The following is a 12,766-nucleotide window of genomic DNA, read 5'->3' on the forward strand; positions in this document are numbered from 1 at the left end:
CCCCATAGCTTTGTGTCATCTGCAAACTTGGACAGAGTACACTTCACTCCCTCGTCCAAGTCACTGATGAAGACATTGAAGAGTATCGGTCCAAGGACCGAGCCCTGTGGGACCCCACTGCCCACACCCTTCCAGGTCGAAACCGACCCATCCACCACGACTCTCTGGGTACAACCCTCTAGCCAATTTGCCACCCACCGGACTGTGTAGTCATCCAAGTCACAGCCTCTTAACTTGTTCACCAGTATGGGGTGGGATACCGTATCGAAGGCCTTCCTGAAGTCTAAGTATATGACGTCAACCCCTACTCCTGCGTCCAGGCGTTTTGTAACCTGGTCATAAAAAGAGACTAGTCAGGCACGATCTGCCTGCTATGAACCCATGCTGGTTTCCCCTCAGTATCATTTTTCCTGCCGGGCTCTCGCAAATGTGAGCCTTGATAATTTTTTCAAAGACTTTGCCAAGGATGGAAGTGAGACTGACTGGCCTATAGTTGCCCGGGTCCTACTTCCTCCCCTTCTTGAAAATGGGGACCACATTGGCCTTTTCCAGTCCTCCGGGACTTGGCCCGTGTGCCACGAGCGTTCAAATATTCCTGCCAGTGGCTGTGTAATGATGTCGGCCAGTGCCTTCAGTACCCTTGGATGGAGTTAATCCGGGCCTGCCGACTTAAAGGCATCCAGTTCTTCCAAGTGACTCTGCACCATCTCAGGGTCTACGCATGGTAGTCTGTTGCCTTGCTGCTGCCTCTCTTATTATTTGTGTATGTGATCATTCTGTCCCAAGTGCAAGACTTTGTAATCCTCCATGCTGAATTCCATCCAGTCAATTTTGGACCATTCGTAATCCTCCAACTTGGTGCCATTTGCTAAGTAGGCACTCAATCTCATCATCCAAATCATTAATGAAGATATTAAACAATACCAGGACAGACCAACTTGCCTTCTTCTTTCTACCCAGTGTAAGTGAGGCAAAAGTCTTACGTGCCTACAATTTTGTTTTATATTAAATATTATTATATTAAATATTTTTCAAATGAGGGAACATCCCTTACTGAGGGAACATCCTTTAACCATAAGCTATTTGAAGGTTCTCTACTGAGAGCAATCAACAACAGTACTTGGTACAGGTGCATGGTCTCTAGACTGCCTAGACACACAACCATCTGTCATGATAGCATGGTGCCTCTTCGCAAATGGGTCGGATTCTTGCCTGAGGGCATCAGGTTCCAGACAGTGTTAGTTTAGATGAACAGTTTGGATAACACTACAAGGGCCATCTGTTCTACAGAAATCCTTTCTGTCTCAACAATGAAGTATTGGCAGCACATAACTCAATATATTTGTCTATTTATGAGTCTTTATGCAGTAGGATTTGTTAAGGGCATGTTACTTCACACTTGTATAGAAGAGTTAGCAGAAATACCATATTTTATTCAAATAATTTTATTTAACAGGCTATTGAATTATTACAGATAAAAATCAGTTCAGTATTTAGCAGAGGAAATAATTCATTGCAGATTAGATAAACATGGTCAAAAAAACTCTGCATCTCAGGCAATATATAAAGACATTGAATCTTCCTTTAAAGCTTTCTAAGGAAGTCTATCATCTCCTGGAAATGGAATTATTTATCCTACAGATCAAGATTACAAAATGTAACTACAGAGAGAGAATCTAGACTATCAAGAACCAAAAAAATCCCTCCTGTTCTTTACCACAATGCACACCAACTTCCTCCTTTGCAACAACAACGATCCTATTTTTAGGAAAGTGGATTTATACATTTTGGGCATGTCTACATGTGACACTACACTGCTACAGCAATGTGCTACGGCGACATAGCATCCACGGGTGTCTACATGTGACCAGTAGCTACTTCGCTGTACCGGTGCACTTTCCCATTGTGGCGCGCTCCTCCACTATAGTGTGCCACAATGGCAAAGTATCTGCTAAAAATAACCATGCACCAACCATGGTTACTACACCATGCTTTAGTACTTCCAAAAGAAAGTACTAAAGCACAGAGCAGTAATATTGCCATAGGGCAACATGTAGATGTGCCCTTCAATTATGTAACTACTAATAAAAACTTTTAACAACTAAAATATGGCCCATGGGCAGATCCAGGATGTTGAAATGGGGGGAATATGGAGGCAGTGACTGATAATGCAGGAGTGACTGCACCTTCAATCCTATCTTCCCCCTTCTTCGAATGAGCAGACCATGCCATAGGAGCAGCAGCTGGAGACTTTTTAAAGTTCTTGAGTCAGGTAAGAATCCCCCCTACCTCGCTGCCCACTCTTCACACCTCCTTATTTCCTCTCTGTTCAGCAGCACATCTCCTCTCTCTTCTCTCCTATTCGCCCCCTCACCTGCCCACCACTGCTGTGGTCCCTGCTATTTCCATCTGCCAAAGGGGCAGGACAGAGCTCCAGAGCCATTCTTGCCCTGCTGCATCCAGGCTATGTAAGAAGCTGGGCTCAACGACAGCAACAGGCAGCACAGGCACTGACTTCATGGGTGCTCTGAAGCTCAAGCACTCACTGAAAATTTAGCAGGTGCTCAGCACCCATGGAGCTGTTTGCAGATGTTTAAAAACAAAAAAAAGTGCTTTACTGGAAGAAGCAGTGCATGACTTCAACCAAGCTCTGCAGCACCTGTAAAGATCAGGCACTTCAGCAGGGCTTTTTGGCACTTTTAACTAAACCTTATTCAATCAGCTATTAGATAAAAGTGACAAAAAAAACTCCACTAAAACGCCTGATCTTTACAGATGCTGCAAAGCTGGGTAGCAGTAACTTGTTACCTCTTCTGGGAATGCACAGGGCTTGGCATGGGAACACACTGAGTTAAAAGTAAAGTGCTGTTTCATTATTTATTTATGTTTATGCCTGCAAGCACCCACCAGCAAGAAAAAAAAAGTTGGCGTCTATGGCAGGCAGGTTCTTCTTCCCTAGGCAGGGGGAACAGGCAGGGAGGAAGAATGTACCCACTGCCGCTGCTGTCCCCAGATGAGCCTGGCTCTTCATGCAGCCAAGCTGGAGTAGAAAACGAGTGGCTCTGGAGTGCCTATCCATCACCAGAGCAGACGGAGACAGTGGGGACAGTGACAGCAGTAGGTGTGGGAGGGGAAGAGATGTGCTGCTGAGCCTGGAAGGGAAGGAGGGGGAATTCTTTACCTGCCCAAGGGCCTTAAAAAGTCTCCAGCTTCTGTTTCTATGGCATGGTCTGAAAAGAGCATACAACCATGCCAATGTACTCTCTCTGGATATTCCTCTAGTGTGACCAAAGGTATTATATAGTTTTGTAGTTGACTGTGATTTCCCACAGAGACATATACACACACAACTATTCCTCTCTATAGCAGCAGTAAAACTAGCTTTTAGGCATTTGGTGTCATTACCAGAAAGAGAAAGGCAGTTAATTGAGTTAGAATGAAGTTGGGCAGAAGGCAGGGCAGGGTGACACCTTAGAGACTAACTGATTCAGGGAGACATAAACTTCCATAGGCAACAACTGACTTTGTCAGATGCATACTTCTGAATACTTCAGATGATGAACTAGGGTGTCACCGATGAATACTTAAACCTCTCTGAACCAGTTAGTCTCTAAGACGCCACTCTGTCTTGCCTCGTGCCTGAGTTACCTGAAAAGAGGTGGGAAAAAACAGAGAGAAGAAAGGCCATGCAGACATCCAAGTTTTTTTGTAGCCCAAAAAGAAGGAATTAAATACTTGGCTCCTTTTCCTCCATTCTGCCCTGAATGGACAAAATACCACAAAATATTCCATAAGATAAAATCTTTTATTGGCAAAAAAGACTAATGAAATTGGTCTTTCCATATACAATTAAATGTGCGCAATAATGCTACTCTTCTTTCATATATTTCTAATTGTCTTTGCTAGGACCTGATTTTGAGTAAAACTAATTTGCCTATACAGTATCACTGTAACACAGGAATCCTATTATTTTCAATATCTTCTTCCATAACAAAGCAGATTTTCTTGTGTAAATATTATTCCTATATATACACACATCTTTAGAAAATCTATTAAATGAACACAGGTGTCCAGAGCTTGTTCTCCCTAGAATAAATTACTCAACCAAATTTCAGCCATAGTGTTAACACTGGACAAAATATCAGCTAACATTTTGTGTGTGTTTAACACTGATAGTAGATTGTTTCCTTTAAGTTTACTGAATGTACTACAGTATATGCCCGTCATTTCACCTAAAAATTAATAGAAAATCCCAGCTACTGTTGTTTACTGTTTTTTAAACCATAGGCAGATTACATCTTGAGTAAACTTGAATTTTGCTTATCACAAATTGAACTACCCTCAATCAAGACTACCTGGCTGAGGGTAGTTCAACTTCTGAGAAGCATAATTCTTTCTTGAACTCCAGTGCTGGATGTATACTAATTTAGGAATGCACAAATAGGCACCTCTGATCTCTGATGGCAGTGAGTAGGGGACAGTGAGCTAGATTAGCCTTTTTTTCTGTCTGATGGGCTTGCTTAGTGAAATGAGGGGACTGTATTTATGCCTGGGTCTTGTGTTGGAGGTTAGGGAGATGAAGGTTCTTGTACTCTCCCCTCTTTTATATATGCAGATAGGATCAGGTAAAAATACAGCCCTAATAGCTTAAATTTTCAATTCAGTACATTAAATACTGATGTCCTTGCTCTGTTTTGAATCACAACAGAAAGAACGAGGGGCTACAAGCATTGGATTTTAAGTTATCACAAAGAGAACAGTGTGAAAGATAATAGAAACATTAAGGAATTATAAATATTATGGATGGGATCATAGGAAAGTAGAGCAGGAAGGGATCTCATAAGGTCATCTAGTTCAGCCCCCCACACTCAAGGCAGAATCATCTCTGACTAAACAATCCTGGCCATCCAACTAGAATTATCCATCCAACCTGATCTTGAAATTTTCTGGGGATGGAGATTCCACAATTTCTCTAAGTGGCCCGTTCTAGTGCTTGACCACCCTCACAGTCAGAAAGTTCCTCCTAGTCTTTGACCTAAATTTCATCTATGCTGATTGAGTTAATTTCTCCTAGTCCTGCACCCTATAGCCACACAGATAAGCCCATCTCCATTCTTTGTAACTGCCCTGCAGGTATTTGAAGACTGTTATCAAATCCCCCTCAGTCTTCTCCAGACTAAATTCTGGAATAATTCTGGAAATGCAGCAAATAGAAGAAAAGGTGGAATAGCAATACAATGTCAAAAACAGGATATAGTCAGGCACAATAGAACAGTAAAGCAATAAAGGTTGCAAGTAGAATGAATAAATAAGAGATTATTTCTAAAATCCATTGCAGACAGACAAATCTGAGCAAAGGAGGTGTGTTTAATGAAGAGAGGCCTCAGAGTACTAATGTGGTGACTACAATAATCAGACCTCCAATTATCCTGATATTGGCTGGATGTTCAGAGAGGATAGCAACTTGTCTATGATTCCAAAGTTAATACCTTTTTAATAGAAAAATTTTGAGCAACTAAACTTAGAGACCTGTGAGGAAATGCTAAAAGAAAGAAGGGAAAAGAAACAGTTCAGGGGAACAGTGACTACACAGAATTACATGAATGAAACTGAAATGCTTGTTTTTAAGGTTTCAATTTTAATAACATGTGCTGTTTTATAATCTCATCCTTCAACTCATTAGCATCACCTGTTACTTCATAAGTGAGGTTTATGATAAGTGGAATATGTAAATAGATAAAAAGAATTGAGTTAATTTTTAGTACCCCTCCCTTCCATAGCCACTGATCTTCTTTTTTAGAGCCTGAAGTTCTGCCCTTCCTCAGATACACCAGTTTTATACTAGAAAAGTTTTGCTAGCCTTCCATGAACAAATTTCCCAAATTAAATAAGCTGGACCATAAAAAGCACTTTTATACTGGTCATCTGCATCAACTCTTGAGCTTTTGCCAATATAGCAAATGTCACAGAAGTCATATCTCTAAATTATATTATTCTACTGGAAAAACATTTCCTGATGTAGACCTAGTTTCCAATGCTTTCATCATCATTATTATGTCACTATGGCATTATCTATTCAATGAAATCTTGGTCATTAGCGTAATTATGGCATTATCTATTTAGGCAGAAGATCTGTACTCCCCTCCTCAAAATACAACGTGGTGAGGTGCGCAAAACATCCTTCCCTGTTTACACAAAGAGGAGAGATATGTAGAGATATCCCCCTGTGGGAGGACTCATAGACTGTACTACACCTGATACTTTTAGTGTAGGTGCAAAGGGTTCAAAGGGTCTTACCCAAATTCACAGCAGAAACAAAGTTTTCACTGACATTTAACCCTCCATGATTTCAGTGGGAGTTTTGTCAGTCTAAAAAGGCTGCTCTTTAGATCTTTTTTTGGATTTTGTTTGGAGATTGGAAACTATGTTTTAAAACTGGTGTGAAGGACAGCCTATTATTACCTCCTGTGCTTTGCAATTAGGGCTCATACCTTCTGTTAGAGAAAGGGACCTTTTTAATAGTCCATCCTTAGAAATTAATGGAACAAGAAAGTTCTCAAAGAGCCATGTGGGAGACTCTCGATACACTATAGGACCATTTTCTTGATGATTTATCATTCTCTTTTGCTCTTCATTTCTGAAGAGGTGGATCCGCAGCATCATTTTCATTCTCCCAGGTCACCCTAGCTTGTGGATGACCAGTGGTAAATGAAGAGGAAAGATGGCTATAGCACCAATCCTAGGTAGCTTGTGGCCAAAGCATAAAGATTTTTTAGACCATTCTGCTAAGGCAGAGAAAAAACGTGATTTTCCTTCACTATCAAATCCACAAAATCTCAGACAGCAAGATAATTCTGTTAGTCTGGTAAATCTGATAGCTGATCAGAATATTTCCTGATGTGAGGAAATTGCCTGTTGTTTTGTGGACTGGCTCGATCATATTTAAGTAGGGTTGTCTGTTTCTGTTTTGACAGATCAAGGATGAGGGAACCCAACCTTGTTAAAGTAATGATATTCACTGATATACTGGAAATGTTGAGAGTTTATCCAATAAGTGATGTTTTGGATCAGTGTCCTTTTAGACTGATAAACACCATTGGAAAAAATAACCAGCCTTGTAGAGATTGTAAGGCATTGTGTAAAGCAGGTTGTCTATTACTTTGAAGGAAACATTAGTGCACCCTTTGCTGAAGAATTTGTTCTTTGCTAATATAACCTAAATATTATCTGTAAATATCATATCTTTCCTTCTTGGATGACACTGTGGAGAAAGTTGTGGCATAATACAACTCATAGGGCATGTCTACATGAGCACTTTAATGTGCATTAGCCTATTTTAATGTGCATTAAAGTGTCACTAAAAATGTGCAATTAATGCATGTTAAAGTCACCTAATGCGCATTAAACATCACTTAAAAACTATGCTCTTTAGTTAATGTGCTTTAAGACAGGCTAATGTGCCTTTTGCTAGTACCTCACAACAAAGAGTATTTTTACACATGCTCTGGGAGTTGGTAAGGTTGGGGAGGGCTTTAATTAGGACGGCTCCAAAAGCCACCCTAATTAAAGCCCCTGGAGCGTCTTGTATATCATCATCTCTGCACTTCAAAACAGTGGCAGGGGCACTTTATTTAAAGCTTGTTAAACAAGATTTAGTTAAAGCGCCCCTGCCACCATTTTGAAGCACTGGGACTCTGGTACACACAACATGGAGGCTGGCTGGAACGTGGTAATTACCACTTTTCAGCAGACTCGGTTAATCAAGTCTGCTCCAACGTGCAGCACATTGGAACAGCCCCCCAACTTGTGTATAGGCACCCGGAGGTACTAGATTTAATGTGCATTAACTAAAATGTATTAATGCACATGTAGACATGCCCACAAGTATCCAAATGATTTTGACCTCCCTTGCTTCTTAGTTTGGCTCGCAGACTTGGTTGTGGTAAGAAAACTGCTTTGGATAATGAGTTCCTAGAAACAGATAAAGATCACTTGTCTATGCTACTATTATTAATTATTTTTGATGCTGGTGATCCTGAGGCTTTTTTGACTATTCTGTATATCCTACCAGGAGTGGATAGGGCAAGACTTCAGTGGTTTCATTCTTTTCTTTTGGAAAGATCTGAACAGCTTGTCGTCTCTTTTCCTTAGGAATTCGCAAGTGTGGGGTCCTGTAGAATGACAGACTGTACCATTCAGGCTGTTGAGAGGAGCTGTTAAGGGACACTGGTTTAAATATTGTCAGCGTGTAGATTATACCCAGTGTCCAAGTTGTATGAGAGGGAAACTGCAGTTTAGTACTCCAGTCAATGTCTAGATGAAACTGGGACATGGACAAGAGTGATCTAGGTGAACAACCCAGACAAGATAGGAGCAATAATCAGAGAAGATGGCAAATGTAATATCAGGCCCTCTAACTAAAGGCACATGCCCCTCTTGACTTGCTTGAATTTGCAACTTTGTAGTGATTTTAGACCCTAAGATGTTGTTTGACAATTCTATTGCAGCAATAATCTGGCTAAGAGCTGTCACAATTACAGGGCTATCTGCATCTTCCACACAATTCAGGCCTCTCTCTGAGTTCACCTTCTCAGCTATTAGGCTTCATGCTTTTTTTTTTTCTTGGGTTATTTCCCCATTCTCAAACTAGAATTTTGGTTACAGTACACTGTGAATCCATTGTCAATACTTCACTAGGCCCAATTAAGATCTGCACAGTGAACAGAAAGCTTTCTTAAACCAGTGTAATTCTTCATTCTAACAACAGAATAAAAGCATGAGGCTAAAAACAAGATTTTAAATGTAAACAGTTTATATAGATGTCTATCATACATAATGGCTTATTAGCCCCTTATGCTGGAAACTTAGGCCTAACTCCTTCAGACTCTCTATTTGTGTATGTGTGTGTACCCATCTGTTATTTACTGTCTATTGGTCCATTGATGGAGTATAAGATAGTAATTATGACTTATTAAAAAACCAACAAATAAATTGTCTGGGACCAACCTATCTGGTGGGTCATATGTCAAATAGTCACAGATGTGGTCAGTAAGGGTACTTTGCCTTCCTTCTTGCATCTTCTTTAGTCTAAAATAGTCCAAATTTGGTGACCTTATGAGTACACTACAAAAGACATTTGTTTGATAGGATTTTTAAAGAGGGCTCAGAGTAGTCTTCTTGACTGACTGAAATGTGGAAAGGCAATTTTGTAGGTGGCAGGTTAACTGAATTCCTGTTGAAATTACCATTCTGATGCTGCTGCTGGTGTTTCAACATGTGAAATAGTGCACTATAGCAGCCGGAGGCATGGACAAGTGTCTTAATTAGTATTATCTTTCAAATGTAAACAGCAATACTTGAACAACAGTATTCTGCTACTGCAGCTCTTTTCTTATGTGTTATATAGTGCTGCCTATCATTTCTTTGAGTTATAATTAAGGACAGTAAACACCAAACTCCTAAGCAAACACCAAACTGCTAACAATATTCTGTATCACATATTTTAAAACAAACACATACTACTTTGAAACAGTTTATATATTTTAAATAACTGGTAGAATTTGTATCCTTCCTTTCAGACATGCTTCAGATTTAGTTTATCTCATCAGCATGTGTGCTGTTCCCACCACATGCCATGGATTGCCAAATGTAAGTATGATTAATAAGAAATGTCAAATAACTGTTGTAAGAAATACAAGTTCAAAAAGGCAGGGTGATTAATACATTGATTTAGATATTAACTTCTAAGTACTTGCTTGCCGTCTGATAATATTTGAAGCTTCAGGAAGATCAAGGATTAAAGCAACTTTTAGTTAAACAAAACGTCTGTCAATTCTAAACTCCGTCTTTCTTTAGAAAGGATACAACAAAAACAAACCCTGTATTCTAAAGTATTTTAAAGTATTTTCAGTATTGAACACAATGCTCTGAAAAAGTTAATGATTGTTTTATTAATTCAGCCATTTTTTCCTAAAAATAAATGTAAATAGAAATATTATTCACTTTTATTCCAAAAGCCAAACCTTTATTATACAGCAGAAACTGGTGACTGGTACAGAAGATGCACTAAAATCATATTTGCCTCTAATGCATTCAGAAATCTTGTATTACACTGTTTACCTATTTATAGTTAGGTTAAATAATTCAAATAAGTAATCTGTTCAAGTTACAGAGGCATAATTGCTAACTATTGAAACACTATATTTTAGAGCAACATTTACATATATGTAATTCAAAAATCATTCCTAGACTAGCATATAAAAGATATTTTTCACCTAATTTCCTCCTATTTATAGCTAGATGTAAAGAAAGCCTTAATGTCAGGCACAGCCTTGTGATAGTGGGCAAGACTTATGTAAGTGGCACCACACTTCCTTTCTCACTAATATCACGCAGCCATAAGTACTTAAGATGTATCTATATTTTTCACACTGCATGTCCCCCTATTATAGTTAGGGCTCTACCAAATTCACGACAGAAGTGGCATGAACTGCAGCTCCTTTAGTCTTGCAGGTTCCCCGAAGCATGCTCCCTGCCACTGACTGGTAGAGGGGCCCTGCTTGCAGCTCACTCCTGATCAGCAGGGAAGTGAAAACTGCAGTTTTAAACATGGCACTGTTTTTGCCTCCCCACTGGTCAGCAGCAAGCAGTGGGGCTGCCAGGGCCCCTCAGCCAATCAGCAGAGGGGAGGCAAAAGTGGTGCCAAATTTAAACCGTGGTTTTCGCTTCCCTGCTGATCAGGAGCAAACTGAAGGTGGGGCCCCTCCACCAATCAGCGGCAGGGGAGCACATGGGGGCACCTGCAAGATTAAAGGAGCTGCAGTGCACACCACTTTCACTGTGAATTCAGTAGAGCCCTAATTATAGAATTCAAATGCTACCTCATGAAAAGACTAAGAAAAACTAAGAAAGCTGGACTAAAACTAAATTCAGATCACCTATTCATTTCACACCCATAAGGCTGCTTTTGGTCTTAAAGTGTCTGGGTTCTGTATCATCCAGTAAGGGACATAATCTTCTTCACATTTTGTTTTACACTGTTTCTGTGTTAACCACTGCTATCTGTGGAGAAGTAAGCATGGGGTGGGGGATGAGGGTCTAGGACAGCAATGTTTTCATTGTTTATACGACTGATAATGTACAACATTTCAAAAAAAGGTAATCTGTGCCAACACGTAGACTGCTGCATTGAGGGCTGCCATATTTCACCTGGACAAAACTCAGCTATGCTTACTTGGTAGCTCCTCCTCCCAGTCTTTGACTCCTATAGTTCACTATACTCCTTCCAACCAGATGAAATGACAAAGAATGGTCAGCCTATACCAGGCTTGTCCAACATACAGCCTGTGGGCCACCATGCGGCCCGCCAAGCCGTTTTCTGTGGCCTGAGGTCCCTTGCTCAGGACAGGCGGGTGAGGGAGGGGAGGGGAGCTGCTCACCCCCATGGGGCTGGGCTCGTATGATCTCCCACATCACGTGAGCTGGGTCCCGCTGCCGCACCGAGGGCTGGGCAGTGTGGGGCTGCCCCGGCTGCACCGGACAGGACAAGCTGAGGACAGCACCCGCTTTTACTTGTCTCTGGCTTGGCCCCTTGCCCCTGGCGTCCCGCCTGCCTCCCAGGACCCACTGGGCTCATCGGCCATGGGGTGGGAATGGGGTGCAGTGCCTGGCACAGGCAGTTGGCAGGGCAGCCCCGGGGGGTCATAGATTCATAGATTGTAGAGTTGGAAGGGACCACAATGGATCATTGTGTCCGACCCCTTGCCCCGGCAGGAAAGAGGACCGAGGTCAGATGACCCCAGCCAGGTGACTATCCAGCCTCCTCTTGAAGACCTCCAAACTAGGTGATAGCACCATCTCTCTTGGAAGCCCATTCCAGATCCTGGCCACCCTTACTGTGAAAAATTTCTTCCTAATATCTAACTTAAATCCACTCGCAACTAGTTTACACCCATTATTCCTAGTCACGCCCTGGGGCACCTTAGTAAACAGCGCTTCCTCTATTCCCCATTGACCTCCCCTAATAAATTTACAGGCAGCCACAAGATCTCCCCTCAGCCGTCTCTTGTGAAGGCTGAAGAGATTCAGCTCTCTCAACCTCCCCCCGTAGGGTCTATCACGAAGGCCACTAATCATGTGAGTGGCCCTCCTCTGGACCCTCTCGAGATTCCCCGTGTCCCTCTTGAAGTGCGGCGCCCAAAACTGGACACAGTACTCCAACTGGCCTGACCAGTGCTGCATAGAGGGGGAGCATCACCTCCTTTGTTCTATGAGTCATGCACCTGCTAATGCACGACAAGGTGCGATTGGCCTTGTTGATGGCCTCATTACACTGCCGGCTCATGTTCATCTTGAAGTCAATTATAACTCCAAGATCCCTCTCTGCCTCCGAGCTGCTGAGGACACTCCCTAACCTATAGGTGTGCTGGGGGTTCCTCCTTCCCAGGTGGAGTACCTTACATTTATCTTTATTAAATTGCATCTTATTTCTCTCTGCCCATTGATCCAACCTGGCCAGGTCAGCCTGAATCTGCTCCCTGCCCTCCGGTGTACTAACTCTGCCCTCGACAGGCGGGGTTCTGGCGTGACCTCTGCGGGGTGAGGCAGTGGGAGCCGGTGTCCACCAGCCCCCGCACTCTGGGCTCGCAGCGCTGAGGCCACCGGGGCTGCATGTGCGGGCAGCCAGGCACCATGGTGAGAAGGGCCGTGTGGGTGGGCGAGCAAGGGGCTGCGGTACAGAAGCCACCTCGCTCCGGCCCGCCTCGGC

General features: G+C 42.2%; 1 protein-coding gene across 4 annotated transcripts in view; it reads right to left on the reverse strand.

The window, feature by feature from the left end:
* The window catches only part of C5H10orf67 (chromosome 5 C10orf67 homolog), a 103,393-nt gene that overhangs the window by 31,011 nt on the left and 59,616 nt on the right, over positions 1–12,766 (reverse strand). The window lies entirely within an intron of this gene.

The sequence above is a fragment of the Alligator mississippiensis genome, chromosome 5, assembly GCF_030867095.1.
Source record: "Alligator mississippiensis isolate rAllMis1 chromosome 5, rAllMis1, whole genome shotgun sequence".
NCBI classification, from domain to species: domain Eukaryota; kingdom Metazoa; phylum Chordata; order Crocodylia; family Alligatoridae; genus Alligator; species Alligator mississippiensis.